Raw genomic sequence first — 18694 nt, 5'->3', positions numbered from 1 at the left:
TCAAAAATGGGCTAGTATAGGGCCATTTTCGAAAGGTTTTACGGTTTAGTAGAGAAACCGTCACATTTCACCCTCAAATCCTTAATACTCGACGAAAATTCGAAAAGGATATATGGTTGTGTTCTTAACATGGCCAATTACTCATTTCTAATGTCAATTTCATGAGGCAAATTCATTTGGGACGAAAGTGTTAGAAAATATTAATCTCATTAATTTACATATTCATATATGTGAGAAATTATTTAGTCATAAAATAATTATAAATCTTATGCATGCAAACATAAATAGAAGTAAAGAAGAAATCATGTTCCTTACTATATAATTTCGGTTGTATGGGCACCAACAATCTCTCCCAAAAGTGAATACCCAAGGAATACTCTTAAAGACTAAAATAATATGGTCTAGTATTAGGATTAGTCTTGCTTAAAATATGACACAAAAATTAATTTGTTGTCCTCTGTTTCGGTTAAGAGGAGAAGAGATTAGTGAGTTTTATTTATCTAGAATTTTTACAAATTGTAGAGAGTAGAATAATTTCTTACACTATAAATTTTTTTGATAATTGTGAATGAAAAATTGTAGTGGAAAACACACTCAATTCCCTTGCTAAAACCGGTTGGAGAGGGAGGAGTGTCCAATGCATGGGCTAGTTTTTCTACCCAAGAAAAGATAGGCATGCAAGGCTAAGACTATAGGTAATTATTGTGTTTTCCACTTAAAAATAATCAACACAATTTTTATCCTAAAACTCCCTCCATTTCGGTACACACACATAAAATGGATGAGTCCATTTTATTTGTGATTTTGTCAATATGTCACATGTGACACATTACATGACATCTTATTTATAAAATGTATTTTTAACAATTAAAAATCAACATATTAATAAAATATGTCATTTATAAAAATTATCATAGTAATTCATAATTACTTGTACCAAAAGCGTTTCCGAATTATAAACTACAATATTCTGTATTTATAATAATTTATTCATTCCGTTTCAATTGTTTCTGTAAACAATAATTTTATCTAAGTAACAAAACAATTCGATTACTTAGACCATGTCTCATTTAATCAAATTACAATAAGATACGTTAACTTTAGTCCCAAAACCATCCGTCAATTTTAAGCAATTTAATTAACTCGTATCGGCATACGATTAATTAAATAATCAATTAAGAGTATTTCTCTATAGGTATGACCTAAGGGGATCAACTGATCACCGCCGTCGCACGACAGTAATGTCAAACTCTAGTCAGCCAATCATTACCGATATGTGTGGACCAGTTGACTGTAAAAAATTACATCTCACATGTATTCTTAAAATGAGATTTAAACATGTGATCATCATGATCAACAGTTGTGATCGCATTATTGTCGGAGGACACATATTCCAACAATCTCCCACTTGTCCTCGACAAGTGTGCATCACCAATTCTCTTGTCCTATTACTATCTCCCACTCAATGCAAGGTGTCTTTCTGGTCGTACTTGCAAGTGAACATATCGAGAGTGGTTTCCTCGATCTGGAGAATATCTGAATGACCGGATTTATCTACCATAAATACCTTCCGAGCGTGGCCACGCATTTCCAGTTCATTACTCCTCGAGTGGCCCTGAGATATTGTTATAACCCTGACAAGGGGTGGACAATTCCTATCGCACTTATTCCCTTCGACTAGCCACAACCTTCATAACCCAAAATATGCCCATTTGACCCCATTTACGAAGGTCGTAGTAACACAAATCAAAGTTAATCTGAAACTGTGCCACCTTAGGCGAACAGTCTTTAGTCAAAAGAATCGACTCATTAGAATACTATAGTAGCTCTCGCCACGACCAGGCTATATAAATTTGCCAGAACTCTATATGCGGTCATAAGGCCAGACAAAGTGTTCCTAACAGTCTGCCTATGTGATCGACTAGTCATCTCATATGACTCTATGGCATTTGAACTTGCTATCAATCGCATTACACTCTAGTCACTTCGAGACGTCACCTCATACAAGTGACTATGGGCGAATACCATGTTAATCCGGGTTCACTTTAACGGGGTTCATTATTGTCTCTACAACCCGTTTGGATGTAACAAAGTATAAAAGGAGTTTTCAGATTTTTAAAAACTCGAACGACAAATGTGATTATCATATGAGTAGTCAATACTTGATTACTACTTCATATCCAATTTAGATCTTGTATGTAGTTGTTCATCTCAATTCAATTGAAATGACATGACTCATCATGTTAAGCCTATGAGAAGGCTTTGGTTAGTAGGTTTTATCAACTTCTTGTACCTTACTCAACCTTACTACATACTCGTTTTCCTTGGTAATGTATACATTTGCATTACAAAACTTTCTGAGTACGTGTCGAGATCCAATCAAGACATAGGCCCTCTAGCCTTAGAATAGCTCCCACTGTTTTCACGGTGCAAAGGGACTCATCCTTCTTGTACATCCCATGATTGAAAGTGTACTCAATTTCCGTTGTAAATATTTCTCATTGTTCTTTATTGCCTAGAACGATTCTAGAAAATCTATTTCTTAAATAACATAGCCACAATGGTATCTTAACCATCCTAATGTGTTTTGATTATGGTTTTGTCGGAAACCATGCGCAATCTCAATTGTCAATTGTCACTTGTGTAACACCCCTACACAAAATTTCATCAAAAACACTTTGCATTACATCCTTAATGCTTCTGCAAGCACTCAAGGGTAATCTTCATGGCTTACTTGGTAACTATTACTTAAATTCGATTTGAAACAATTAATCATACTCAAAGTATATGAAGTGTTATACATCATTTCCTATTTAATTGATTCGGCAGCGGAAGCAAATAGAATCAATCAAATATGTTCAATTCGATTGAACTAGTCATGAACCTTATCAACATAAGACTCCTTATTTGACATTAATATCATGTGGATTTATCTCCATAAATCCGGATATTAAGATGTATTATTTTTCTCCTAGTCTTAAATCATTCCCAATAATCAATATGTCATCCACATATAAGACTAATTAAAATTTCCGTAACTCCCACTAAACTGCATGTATAAACACAACTTCTCGACTTATCGAGAAAAGTTTTATAACCTGATCAAAACATTGATTCCAACTCATTGATGTCCTACTTAAGACTCTCTCTTAAGTTTCACATTATATTAGGATGGCAAGAATCTACAAAACTCAAGACATGTATTGAATACATTCCTTCTAATTGAAGAAGTGGGTTTTAGATTCCCTCGCTATATGTATATCATCATAATGAAACACAATCCCTAAGAAGATCCAAATAGACTTAAGCATTTCAACTAGTGCAAAACCCTTTGCCACCAATCAAGCTTTGATATCTAACAATTCATTTGGAATTTATTTTGGATTTTCATGGCCCTAAGCCTTGTATTGAGTTGTGACTTAAACACTCTCATGTAAGTCATATGTTCATTACTTTCCAGAAGTAATCAACTTGAATCAAACAATTTCTTTGTAAGTTACAAGCTCTTTACTTTCTAAAAGTAACAATAATTCATCGTCTTTAACAAGTGATGACTTTAACCTCCTAGGTTTTGAAGAAATAACGTCTTACACAAGACGTCTCATGTGGCCAAGAAAGACCAGTTTCTTGTGACATAACATTCTTTGTGGCTCTTTGAATAATTTCTCCCACTCTGTCTTCTAGAAATAAACTTGTATTTTAGAAAGACAGCTTCACGAGCCACAAACCCGTTGTACTCATGGTTATAATAAGAAAAAAAAGAGCATTTGTTTATTTTGAAAACTTACAACCATGGTACCCTACCATTTCATATCTCATATGATTCGTTTTAGATTTAGTGGAAAAATAATTTAGACAAAATGATAAAATCCCCAAAAGGATCAAGTAACTCAAAGTAACTTGATTGAAGTCCAAAACATATCGAATAGCGTTTGATTTCTTTATCCAACCACACATTATCCCATAATATGTGTTAAGAGAGATTAACTTGTGATACTATATCACATTTCATTTGGATTATATCAAAGTCTTCACTTTGATAATCTCATCACGACTAAAACGTGATTCCTTGAACTCTTTTAACTTCTTCAAAGATTTCTCTATTTACCTTATTAAGTGAACACATTAGCGTCAACTTAAATCGTTGGTAAAAGAAAATGATCAACCTATTTTGGATCAATGAATTACAACCTTGATCTCCTTTTCAACCAAAAAGCACGAGACATCTTGCTTTGAATACAAGATACGCATATACCATAAGATCTAATGGTTTCAAGAGTACTTTTTTTGTTAGAAGGTAAGTTCTCATTAAGCTCAACAACCAACTATTACAAGATAATATATATAATTAAGATACACTTCAACATAATGAAGCAATCCAAGCAGTATCATTACTAGCACTAACTTTATATTTAACCAACCTAGACCTAATACAAGTTTGGATTTGTTGAATTATAACACTTGGTCTAGTCAATACACCTTCCAATCTGGACTTGTTTCTCTGCTGCCATAAGGAGTAGTAAACAGCCGTGATAGCAGACAGACAGATATTCTTCATCAGTGGAGCCCATTTCCTTCTGCCTACCCAAATAACACCATTAACCGTAGAAACAGGGATGTGCAGCCATGCACACACCCCTTCCATAACCAAACGAGCATACCTGCAATTCTGAAACACATGAGTAATGGTTTCCTGATCAGTATGACAAATGCAGCATACTTCATTAGCACAAATACCATGTTTGAATAGCTTTGCCTTAACATTAAGAGCATTCTGAAGCATTAGCCAAGCTAAAAATTTATGCTTTGGTAATGCCCAACTCTTCCAAATAAGGCGAGCCCATCCTACTTGTTGCCTTTTAGGACGAAGCCATTCATAACCTGATGCAACTGTATAGCCATCATTCCTTGCAAGCCATTTCCCATCTGTATAACCTGACTGAAAGAGATCCCTAACCTTACATATAGCTTTCCAATTCCCACTCATGTGAGCCTTGGGAGAGTGGTTAACCCAGCTGCCACCTTTCATATAAATTTGATGGACCCATTTAACCCATAAGCTATCCGGCTTGCAATACAACCACCATACTAACTTCCCAACAGTAGCTCTGTTCCAGTTAAAGCTATGCCTGATCCGTAATCCCCCCTCATTATGTGGAGAACAAACCTGCTCCCAGGAAACCAGGGGAGACCTCATGTAAATATCAGTACTATCCCAGAGGTAGTTCCTACACAGGCTATCAATTTTCCTCAGAACTCCTTTGGGGATTAAGAAAATATTGGCCCAATAAGTAAATAGGGATGTCAGAACAGATTTGACTAACACAACACTTCCAGCATAAGAAATTTTCCTGGCACTAAAAGACCTGATCCTTTCAACTATCTTTTCAATCAGCACCTGACAGTCAGCTTTCCCCAGTTCACCAGCAGTAATAGGTACTCCTAAGTACTTGAAAGGGAGCTGTCCTTCCACACACCCAGAGACACTAATAATATAATCTTTAATCTGCCTTTGAACACCAGAGAAATAGATATTAGATTTTTGTTTATTCATCTGCAAACCAGAAGCTGCAGAGAATGTGGCAAAAGACTTCAAAAGAACCATGACTGACTGTTGATCACCCCTTGAGAATAGTAACAAATCATCAGCAAACATCAAATGCTGCAGTCTGACCTTGCTACAAAGAGAGTGAAATTTAAAGGGCAAAATCTCAGTAGTGAAGGCAAGAACTCTAGACAAATACTCCATGGCAATTGTGAATAAGAGAGGAGACAGAGGGTCCCCTTGCCTCAATCCTTGCTTTCCATGAAAGAAGCCAAAAGGTTCCCCATTTAGAACCAAGGAATAGGATGCAGTGGTCATACATTCCTTGATTAAAGTAACAAAATGAGGAGGGAAATTCAAGGCTTCCAAGAGTTGTAAAAGAAAAGACCAATTCACTGAATCATAGGCCTTCTTAAGGTCTACTTTAATAAGGCACCTAGGTGAGACAGATGCCCTATAATAGAGCCTAATAATATCCTGGCAAACCAGGATGTTCTCAATAATACTCCTACCTTTTATAAAACCACCTTGATTAGGACTGATGATGCTAGGTAGGATCTGAGCAAGCCTTGTACAAAGCAGCTTAGAGATAAGCTTATACACTACATTACAGCATGAGATAGGTCTGAATTGTGACACAGACTCAGGCATAGGAACCTTAGGGATCAAAGTAACAAAGGTATGGTTCATCTGTTTCAACAGTTTCCCCTGAATAAAATAGTTCTTGACTGCATCACACACATCAGTACCCACAATATTCCAAGAATCTTTAAAGAATGCACTTGAAAACCCATCAGGGCCTGGGGCTTTATGATTGGGGATAGAAAACAGTGCATCCTTAACTTCCTCATTAGTAACTGGACTCAACAATATATCCCAATGCTCCTTAGTACAAATAGGTCCCTTATGAACCACTGCCACATTAACAGGTATCACATCACCTGCTTCACCCAACAGCTTCTTATAGAAATTTAAAAAAGCCTGCTGAATATCCACAGGCTGAGAGAACCACCGCCCTTGCTCATCAGCAATTCTGAGAACCTTATTCTGAGCTTGCCTTGTTTTCATATAGGTATGAAAGGTTTTTGAGTTAGTATCCCCATCAGCAAGCCACATAGCCTTAGTTTTCTGTAATAAAAAACTATCACAGGCAGTTTGCAGCTCTTGATAGTCTTTTAGAGCATTAACCTCAATTCCAATCAGTTCAGAATTAGTAGGGTCTTCACGTATCCTCTTCTGAACATGTTCAAGATGCTGCCAAGCCCTCATACTATTATTCTCAACATCACTAAACAAAGCTCTGTTGAGATCCTTCAAGGGGTACTTAAGAAGTTGCAATTTCTTAGCAACTTTAAACATGGGAGTACCAGTGATAGGAGTATGCCAGACATTAGTAACAGTAGGAATGAATTCAGCTGCACCACTCCACATATTGAAATACTTGAAACACTTTTTCTTTTGATAGGATGAACCCTGACTTTGGATGATGCAAGGAGTGTGGTCAAACGTCCCTTCCACATGAAAATGAGCATAAAAGTCAGGTCTCTCAAGAGTCCATTCATGGTTAACCAAAACCCTATCAAGCCTACTATACACTCTAGTATTTGCCTCCTGCTTGTTGTTCCAAGTAAAGTAGGAACCAGAGGCAACCATATCCACTAGTCTACAATCATCAACACAATTCTGAAAATCCTCCATCTCCTCTTCAGTAGACTGCCCACCTAGTCTTTCACAAGGACTAAGCACGGTATTAAAATCACCACATAAGAGCTAAGGACCAGAGATATGATTCTTAAAGTACCCCAGCCTAGCCCAAAGACTCTTCCTCTCCTGAACACCAATGAATGCATACACCATTGTGAGGAAAAAATGGCCACCAGTGTGCAACTCAGTAATCCTAACATGAATAAATTGAGCATTATATTCTATGAAATGCATTTGATAAAGGTGTGGTTTCCATAGTAACCATACCCTACCCCCTTTGTGCCACTGGGAGTTAGTAGACACACACCATCCAGCACAAATACTATCCCTTATTCTATTTAGAGACGAAGGCTTAACCTTCATCTCAAGGAGGCCAAAGAGTCCAATATGGTGGGAATGAAGAAACCATTTAATATATTTTTGCTTCCCTGGACTGTTTAGCCCCCTAACATTCCAAAAGCCTATCATTGTGACCCACCCCCCTCAGGGGGCAACATCACAGACCTCGTCCCAATCCCCACCCTAGGAGTAGCATTGTTCAGGGTTTCCAAAAATGAATATTGACCCAAGATGGTAGAACCAGGCCCCTGGTCAATAAGCTCCTGCGTGCTAAGTCTAATAATAGGTCTAGCAGGGGTGTTGATCTTATAAGGCCCAGTACTCATCCCTTTGTTCAGAACAATTGATCTATCCATGGGAGTCTTCTGCACAGTTTTCTGTGAAGCAGGTACCACAACAGGGATCACCTTAGAAGTAGCCTTTGGTGTAGCCACTTTAGCACCAGGTGCCTTAGGTTGCTGCTGCACTTTAGGCTGCCACCTTTTGGTGATCTTTTGTTTAGGCTGCACCTTACTCTTAGCTTTTTTGAAAACTTGCTCTGTATGACCCACACCACCACAGTCCTTACAGAGGATGGGATTCCACTCAACATCAACTTTTACCTTAACAACTTGACCCTGCTCATCCAAGAAGGTCACCTCCTTAGGAACAGGTTTCCCAAATGGAACATCAATAAGGACTCTAGCAAAGGCCAGTCTCGTCCTATCCTCTGTATGACCATCACACCTAACAAAGTCCCCCAGTGATCTAGCAATACGAGGAATGCAACTACCCCAAAATTTCAGAGGTAGGTCAATAAAACGAGTCCAAACTGGAACCACAGAGACATCCGTTTTAGTGAGAGGGTCAGTAGGGGTCCAAGGGCTAACTATCAGAGGTTTACTGTTATACAGATAATGGCCTTGCTGTACAACAGCATCCATGTCTGATTTCTTCTTAAAACGCACAATAAAAACCCCATAAGGTAGAAAAGAGACCCTATCCACTCCAAAATCTGCCCATATACGATATATGTGCTCCTCCACAGACTCCCATGGTGGATTTCCACCAAGTATAAAGCAAATAACAGAGTTCTTCCAAAAAGCAAGTTCCTTTTGAACATCATTAGCAGTAAATTGTAACATACCTTCCGGTTCCTCCACGATAGTGTCCAATTTCTGCTTACTCTTGTTTTTGCCCCGATTCTGAGAAATCCATTCATCCGTCTCTTCATCAATGATAAGATCATCCAAATCTAAAGGTTCAAGGTCAATAGGGTTTGAAACAATCTTTATCACAGATGAAGACGGCCCTGCAACAGTAAAATCCAAAGCAGAAAAACGATTTTTATTCGTATTTTTATGATTTTTTGAAGCTGAAAACGATGAAGATTGACGTGAATTTTTGAGCGCCGTCGTTTCAAGAGTACTTGATAACTCTTTGCGTTCATCATTCCAAAATCTAAGGTTTAATCTTGTGATACCAATTTGAGTCTTCCATCATCTTCATGATGTATCATTCTAGTTTGGTTTAGAATATATATACACCTTGATAATGGGCTAGCCATACATCAAATCATGTTGTATAGGGTCACAAAAGTGAACCCCTTTTTGTATGTTAACAAGTTTATATTCTTATTTAGAGTTTATGCACTTAATAGTCACAATTAAGTACAACTATAAACCCTAAACTAGATTGATTACACAATGACTCTATCTCTCGACATTATTTGATGCTAGTCGTCATATTATAATCATCTTATGTGTCGAATACAATGATGAAAACCTCCACTGGTTTCTAATATTGACGAAGTAGTACTAGTAAAATTTATGTTAATCAAATAAACATTTAAATAAGAAGGTCCCATTAGATGTCCCACAACTAACTTGTTGATTATTCAATAATTTGGGGTAGTTTCCTTTCTAGCGTCCAACAATTAAGACAATGGAAATTTTATTGGTCGGGATTGATAGGTTTAGTATCGTTATTCTCAATAACTTCACTTTTAACATTACCTTGCATCAATTCCATTCTAATTTTACTTCTTTGAACTTCGTCCTTTTCTTAACGGTTTAAGAGAATGCTCCCACTCAATTAAATGAGTCTTTGCTTAGAGAAGCAAAATTGAATTTCATGAAGACTACTCTTCAATTCATTTGTTTAGTCTTCAAACTTTCATTGAAGTGGTTGCGGTATTTTGGTCAATTTTGATTTCAAACAAATCTAGTTACCAAAATGATGTAACGTTTCAAAGTACTTAATTCAATTAAGCATGTGAGAAACAATCTATTGTAAGTAGATGTGTTAGTCAAGAATCAAAAGCATGTTTGATAATGAATAACTTTAATCTATACTCTTCATAAGAGATCCTTGTAATGGATATTACGAGGTTTTTTAGAAGAAAATTCAAATTTGTCTTTAGTTACGATGTTTTAATGGAGATTTGAACTAAAATCGAAATGATATCGTATAAATTGAGGTAAAGAAATAGAACAATATGATAACGGAATAGTGGAAAACTTAACATTTGTCGTTTTATTAATACTTGTAAATAACAAGTAAAGCATTTATATAGTGACCTCTACCCAACTATGATAAATGATTCCAAGATCCAAATTCATATTAACTTGGGCACAGTAGGGCCGATTCATCCCTTATCAATATAACTCGATGGATTAAGTCTTTAATCGATTCTACTTTTAGAACTCTTGGTCGATAAAATTACATTAATATTTATCTTTAGCCCGGAACACATGCGACTACGGTCACGAATACTTCCGTTGAGCTCAATCCAAATTTCGAATAAATGTGTCCATGATCCAAATCCACATCAACTTGGGTACGGTAGGGCCGATTCATCCCTTATCAACATGAATTCGGTGGATAGACATTTATCACCCACTTCCCCTACGTAACAAGGTTTGTACCCCGGTAGGGCCGAGCGCACTCCCTCATGAAATAGGTTTTCATGGTTTCTACTTTTTGGTAAGGCTAAGTCTCAATTGTTTATTTTAGGGAGAGGTCATGTCAATTTATTATCTATCACGTTTTAAGTGAACTAAAGCGGTGAACTACGATAATTGTAATTGACACGGTCGATAAACTCGATTAAAATGCATGTTTAGTTATGGCGATTTAGCGATGCATGCAACATATAAATAAAATGCAAAGCATAAAAATAAAATCCTAGTATGGTCTTCCTAAAAAAGTAAATCTAATAAACTATTACAAATTCGGAAACCAACTCCTTTGGTCCCTTGAACTTCGGTCTTGGCACACATTTCAAGGCAACATTCTTTGATGGATCGCCTTCTCGAGTGGCACCGTCTTCAAGGATCTCCGGAATAAATAAATTACATAACAAATTACATAATTTCCTATTATACATTTGTAATTAAAATAAAATAAATCTATTAAATTACAAAACGGTGATACGAGATCACAATAAATTACAACCGAATCGATATTCCCATACATTTCGGGTAATATCAATTAAAAACTAAGGCCATACTAAGTAAAATTACATAATTCAAAAATTACATAAAATAAAAATATGACAATCATAAATAAAATGCAGCATTATAATATGTATGAACATGCCCAATTTTATGCTAAATCGCCTTTAAAGAGCCAATATCGTATATTAATCGGTTTTTACGGATTTGCGTGATTTAACCTTTTAAAATCACAATAATTACATAAATTCATATTTATGTACAAGTTAATTACCCTAACCATCTTAGGACTCAAAATTAGTCTCCACTAACATTATTGACGATAATTAACTTATATTTCTTAATATTGTTCATAAAAGGACTTAAAATTACAATATAATGCCATAAACTTCAAATAAATCATAAAAATTTCAAATAAATTTGAAATTTGAAATTTAAACTCATGAACATTCTGGAAAAATACCATGACACTCATAATATTCAAAAACTTAGGTTAAAAATTTCGAAAATTATCGAGGAAAAACAATGTTGCGGTTTATCGGATTTATCAATAATAACCATAAAAATATGAGAAGAATTATTTTTATTTACTTTTCACTTTTAGATCTGAAATAGGTGATAAAATGCAACATGTGACATTTTTCCTTAGTCATGAAGTATGTTTTAGCAATTTTTACTAATTAAAGTCACTATTTATGTGATTTTTCATCAAAAATTCATATATCATGCATAAAGACTTCATTATAGCAATTATTTTACACACATCTTGTAAAATTACATGTGACAACATACTAAATTTCTATGACCAGATTCCAAATATAACTCATATTAACCTATTTTTCATTTAAATTCGATTTTATCTTGAAAAATCCATATTTCGAGCATAAGAACTCATAAAATTATGAAAATTTACAGGTCATCAATAGATAATATATTTGAAAACATATCCAAAAACTACTGGAAAAATCGAAGTTTAGCTATTTTTAGTCCAAAAATGACATTTTTATCATAAAATCACATTTTAATGCCATTATTATATAAAATGAACAATAAAAATCCATAAATTAACCAAAATATCCTAAATACATTTTAGGACTATAAACTTTAACATGCATAATAAATTTTTTGATATATCATAATAAACACAAATTCATAAGTTTTGTTTGTCAATCGTATAACTCGGAAAAACAATAACCGATTTGCATGCAAACAACCTAAGGCTCATGATACCGCTTGTTAGAAAATATTAATCTCATTAATTTACATATTCATATATGTGAGAAATTATTCAGTCATAAAATAATTACAAATCTTATGCATGCAAACATAAATAGAAGTAAAGAAGAAATCATGTTCCTTACTATGTGATTTCGGTTTTATGGACACCAATAAGATCTCCTTCTTGTTAGTTCTTTAGCATTCCAAATAATGGATGAACAAAGATTCAAGTATAGAATCTCTCCCAAAAGTGAATACCCAAGGAATACTCTTAAAGACTAAAATAATATGATCTAGTATTAGGATTAGTCTTACTTAAAATATGACACAAAAATTAATTTGTTGTCCTCTATTTCGGTTAAGAGGAGAAGAGATTAGTGAGTTTTATTTCTCTAGAATTTTTACAAATTGTAGAGAGTAGAATAATTTCTTACACTAGAAATTTTTTTGATAATTGTGAATGAAAAATTATAGTGGAAAACACACTCAATTCCCTTGCTAAAACCGGTTGGAGAGGGAGGTGTGTCCAATGCATGGGCTAGTTTTTCTACCCAAGAAAAGATAGGCATACAAGGTTAAGACTATAGGTAATTATTGTGTTTTCCACTTAAAAATAATCAACACAATTTTTATCCTAAAACTCCCTCCATTTCGGTACACACACATAAAATGGATGAGTCCATTTTATTTGTGATTTTGTCAATATGTCACATGTGACACATTACATGACATCTTATTTATAAAATGTATTTTTGACAATTAAAAAACAACATATTAATAAAATATGTCACTTATAAAAATTATCATAGTAATTCATAATTACTTGTACCAAAAGTGTTTCCGAATTATAAACTACAACATTCTGTATTTATAATAATTTATTCATTCCGTTTCAATTGTTTCTGTAAACAATAATTTCATCTAAGTAATAAAACAATTCGATTACTTAGACCGTGTCTCATTTAATCAAATTACAATAAGATACGTTAACTTTACTCACAAAATCATCCGTCAATTTTAAGCAATTTAATTAACTCGTATCGGCATACGATTAATTAAATAATCAATTAAGAGTATTTCCCTATAAGTATGACCTATGGGGATCAATTGATCACCACCGTCGCAGGACAGTAATGTCAAACTCTAGTCAGCCAATCATTACTGATATGTGTAGACCAGTTGACTGTAAAATATTACATCCCACATGTATGCTTAAAATGAGATTTAAACATGTGATCATCATGATCAACAGTTGTGATCGCATTATTGTCGGAAGACACATATTCCAACAGAAAGCCCCAAATTTTCGACATACATGGGAATAAAAACCCTAATTTTCGACCCAAAATGAAGCTCAAATACAAACTAAAGCAAGTAGAAGACACATACCTTGATTAGTCATAAATTATGGCGATATTTGATCAAGTTTTTGACGGAATTTGTTTGGGTTTTGGTGAAGAAACGAAGTATTTGTGTTTGAAATGAAAAATATAACACGACTTAAGTCGCGTTTTTACCCAGACAGGGACGAGCTTGGGAAAGAACACGACACTAGCTGCGCCTCTTCCGAAGGTTGCAGCTCTTGATGCGCCTTTTCCTCAATAAGCTTCCTCAAAATTCGTTGGAATTCGTTATAAGTTTGTTATTTGTGGGCCCAGGCTTTATGCGCCTTTTCCTCAACAGATGGCTCCGTTTTGGCATTTTCTTCGTCGGGATCACCATTTTCTGCAACAGACTACAAGGCAACCACGATGTTTTGTCTCCAACAAGAGTCCATGATCACTTAATACAGTTCATTGGCTTCTCCTCTTTATCGGAATTTCGCTTGCGAAGACCCAAGCAGTTTTTTTCTTCCTCAGCGATACTAAAGAAGCGTCGTTGTCGATACCTTTAGTTTCCTCAGCGATGCTAAGGATGAGTCGTTGTCGATTTCCTCCTCAGTGATGCCAAGGGTGCGTCATTGTCGATCCTTTATTTTCCTCAACGATGCCAAGGACGTGTCATTGTCGATCTTTTATTTCTTCCTCAACAATGCCAAGGCCGCGTTTTTGTCGACTCATTTATTGTCTTTCTTCCCAGCGGTGCCAAGGGCGCGCCATTGTCGATCCAACATATGATTCGACCCTGACAGGGTCATCTATATGTTCCCCAATGTATGATTCGACCCCGATAGAGTCATCGATATGTTCCCCAACGTATGATTCGGCCCCGACAGAGTCATCGATATGTTCCCCAACGTATGATTCGGCCCCGACAGAGTCATCGATATGTTCCCCAACGTATGATTCGACCCCGACAGAGTCATTGATATGTTCCCCAGCGAGAGTTCGTTGCCGCTCATAGCCCACGTACTTCTCAAAAATAGAGTTTGCTTGAGGACCGACACAAGCAGATTCCCCAGGTATGATTTCTTCTTATAGCTGGCGAGCTTCCTTACGTAGTCTAATGGACTTTAAACGACCCTCCCCGATAGTCGACAGACTCTAAAATGTTCCCGATGACAGGTCCTTGGCTCAGACCCCTTTGAGCCGCCTTGCGTCACCATAGTCGTCAGGTTGTAATCATCGATTGACCTGGTGGCTATAGTTTGACTTTCGCCTTTTCCAAGCCTCAGTCAAAGCGAGGGCTCTATAGATACCTCATTTCTGCACCTCCCGCCAACCACCCAGTAATGATTAGGCCGCATGTTTGATACGCGGAACGATTTTATGACAGTTCGTAAGTTCATCGACAAGTGATAGCTCAAACACTCGAGTCAACCTCATGGTCGTCATCTACGCACCGATACAATCGTTTTGACAGTAATTAGAGTTCATTTGGAGTCCGGGTCAAAAACCGCTTCATTTTCTAATAACCGTTTAAATGGCGAGTCGGAATGTTCCGGAATGTTCTAGAATTCTCTGGATATTTATTCCTAATTAAAATTAATAATTTTAAGGAAATATCTTTCGTATATTGTGTTTCACGAAATAAGGAAGTGTATATCTACCGAAATTCAATAAAAAAACGGGGAAATCTTTCTTGCTGAGGAGGAAACCTTTGGGGAAATGACGCATCAGGTGTTGCGCCTCTTCCCCAGCCCTCTTTCCATGCTTTCGAGAATATTTCTGTGATTTGTTTCCGTATCCGTGTCATTCCTAAACTCCTTCGTGTGTTTAGTTTAAATAGAGACCTTCGGCCTCCATATTTGGCACGCGAGTGTTCCGCCCCTTTCTTTCTCTCTCTTTGCATTCTAGACCACGCTTTTGCTTTCGACGCCTACTTGCTTGATCAATCGACCACGTAAGCTCAGATCATTCTAAGTCTCAGTCACATTGCGTAGACCGACCAATTTGACCAACTCAACTTAATCAATCTAATCAATATTTTAAATCCTTTAACAAGGGCACTTTCCACGCATATTCGAGTCGAGCAATCACTAAACGATAACTTTAGTTAATCTCGTTTCGTCAAACATGTGAGTCTGAGGGTGTAAATCCTATTTTATTTTTATTGTACTTTTATTTTGTATCACTAATGTAAGGTCTATATCGAAAGCACATTCAAAACCGTCTTAAAAACCATCTTCTAAAACCATATTTACAAAACAACAAAGATCTGACGTCGAGAAGAAATGCAGCGACTTGAGGCTGCCGCTGCTCCTGCTCTTCTTCTTCTTCCTCGACCTTCTGCAACTTTTTTATTTCTCTTTTTTTTTCGTTTCTTTTGTTCATATCAGTATATAATCATGTCTTAATAAGTCCTTTTCAAATTATAACGCATAATTCGACATAAATCCCTTATAATTCGATATTTGCGGCTTTTCGTCATCTATTTTAAACCCGGATTTTAGAGATTCGATTTTCTCATATCGATTCTCTGGAATCCATCTTTCGTACATGCTTTTCTTTATTTGATTTCAGTTCATCCAATTTCAATTTTGTTTTCAAGTTCAAAGTTTGTTCTTTTTGTATTTCCGACACGAGTTCGTCGTATAATCATGTAAATCGCTGTAAATTCTCATCTTTAATTTGTTTTATGACAGTTCTAGATGTATATAACTTGTTAAAACACTTCTACTTGAGTCTAATATCAATTATCGACCTTAAATTACCAATGAACGACAACAATCTGCGATTCTAACTTCACAGCCAGAATCCAACTCAAGAAGAGATGCAGGAAGTGTTGTGCCTCTTCCAGAGGACGCAGCAGATGCTGCGCCTATTCTGGGTTGGCTTCTGTTCCTGAACTCTTTCTCGCTCTGACGTAGCTCCTAATTTCGTATTAAATCAACTATTAATCTTTAATCACCTCTAATCTGACGTATTTTCGTACTTTTATTTCTAATTTTATTTTATTTTCTTCTTTAAAATCCCGTTTTTGAGCGTGCTTTTGACATAGATCAAATAAACCTTGTAATTATTGTATTTTTTTTATCGTAATTATTATTTATGTATGATTTAATTGTATGGCATCCACATGTAATATAATCTAACATCCTACTTCGACCACATTGTTTGCTAAAATACGTGTTAACCGACATAGTCTAGTCTCACATGCTAGGATTAATATGTGTTTGTTGCATTGCATGCATTACATCAACAACATATCAAATATGAACGATTTCCCTAATCATTAGTAGAGGCCTCTATTGAGGCGGGCGGGATTAGGTGTTCGATTAAAGAGCTTCCTAATACGTACCCTCATCCCTTACTCCAGTTATCTCTGGACATCCGTGTCCATTGGCATCTTCGAGAGTCATTCTACACATAGAATGCTAAGGGTAACGAGTTCTTAGTGTTTATGTCACTACTTTGTGTCTTGACATGGCACGAGGTATTCGAATGGTTCCAATTTTCCATAAAAATTGATGGCAACTCCACAAATGTAAGCTTATTCAACCTTTCACCGGTTTCAATGCCTCACCAATCGGTAACGACCCATGACGTGCTTTGGCAAACCAAGATTCCGTGGGAGAAGTGCTGCCGCCTCGAAACCAACGCGCGAGTGCGCGCGGCACGGGTGGCCCATGTCCACCCATGTCTGCACGATATTCTAGCATTATAAATGAATTGAAAAATCTTGGTAGAAAGTTTGAATCTGAGGACATTGCTAGAAATGTCCTTAGGAGTCTAACCAAAAAATGGTTTCCTAAGGTCACAGCATTGGAGGAATCAAGAGACCTTACTTCTTTATCTTATCAAGAGCTTATAGGAGCTCTTATGGCTCAAGAGCTCGTCCTAGGTAACGATGAAGCCGAACCAAGTAAAGGTAAAAGTATGGCTCTGGAGGCCTCAGTAAGTGAAAATGCTGAGTCTTACATTGAGGTTGAGATGGTCTTGTTTGCTAGACGCTTCAAAAAGAAACTCTTAAGAAACAAGCAAACAAAACCGTCCTACAATAAAAATAAGTCCTTCAATAAGAAATCAATTGAGTCAAAAACATAGGTTTGCTAACAGAGGATGCTTGAAGTGTGGAGAGTCTGATCATATGATTAAAGACTGTCTCACATGGGAGAAAATTAAGGACAAGACTAAGCGTAAAAAGACCAAAAAGGAGTTTAAACAAGTCATGATGGCATCGTGTTGGGCTCGACACAAAAGATGACGAAGGGTCTGAAGATGAAGAGATTGCTAATCTAAGTCTAAGCAATGTTAGTCTTGACCTAATTTCCGACAGCGATGTTGATAGCATGGACTCAAGTTCAAATTACTGCCTTCTAGGAGAATCTGATTCAGACAATGAAGAAGAAGTGGTAAGCTACCCTGAACTTAAAAAACAAGTCAAGAAATTGTCTAAAAGTGCTTTAATAGAATACTTCGAGCAAAGTCTTGATAAGTGTCACGAACAAGATCTGGAATTGAAAGACTTGGAAGAACAGATTTTAGGTATTGCTGAAGAGAATCAACTTCTTAATGCCAAGGCTAAGAAACTGAAATCTAAAGTTGCAGCTGTTGGAATATGTGTCCTCCGACAATAATGCGATCACAACTGTCGATTATGATGATCACATGTTTAAATCTCATTTTAAAGAATACATTTGGGAAGTATTTTTTACTGTCAACTGGTCCACACATATCGGTAATGATTGGCTTACTAGCACTACATCAAATCATCACTTGCGCCACGAATTATGCCACAGGAACTCATAATTCGTGGCTAAATTTTGCTTAGCCACGGAAAAAACTTATTCATTATTTTGGAAAAAAATTTATGCCACGGGATAACTTTACCCGTGGCAAAAAGTCACTTCCGCCACGAATTAGGCTACACCCGTGGCAAATAATTATTTTAGCCACGGCCTATGTCACACCCGTGGCGAAATTTTATTTAGTTACGAATTGTTTTGTGGCAAATATTTTTTTAGCCACGAACAAACAAACACCCGTGGCGAATATCTTTTCCGACTTAAATCTGAATGAAATTTAGTCAAATATAATAATATGAAAATACATTTGAATATAAAAATTTAGAA

The sequence above is a fragment of the Silene latifolia genome, chromosome Y (assembly GCF_048544455.1).
Source record: "Silene latifolia isolate original U9 population chromosome Y, ASM4854445v1, whole genome shotgun sequence".
Lineage (NCBI taxonomy): Eukaryota > Viridiplantae > Streptophyta > Magnoliopsida > Caryophyllales > Caryophyllaceae > Silene > Silene latifolia.
This window is presented reverse-complemented; position numbering follows the sequence as displayed.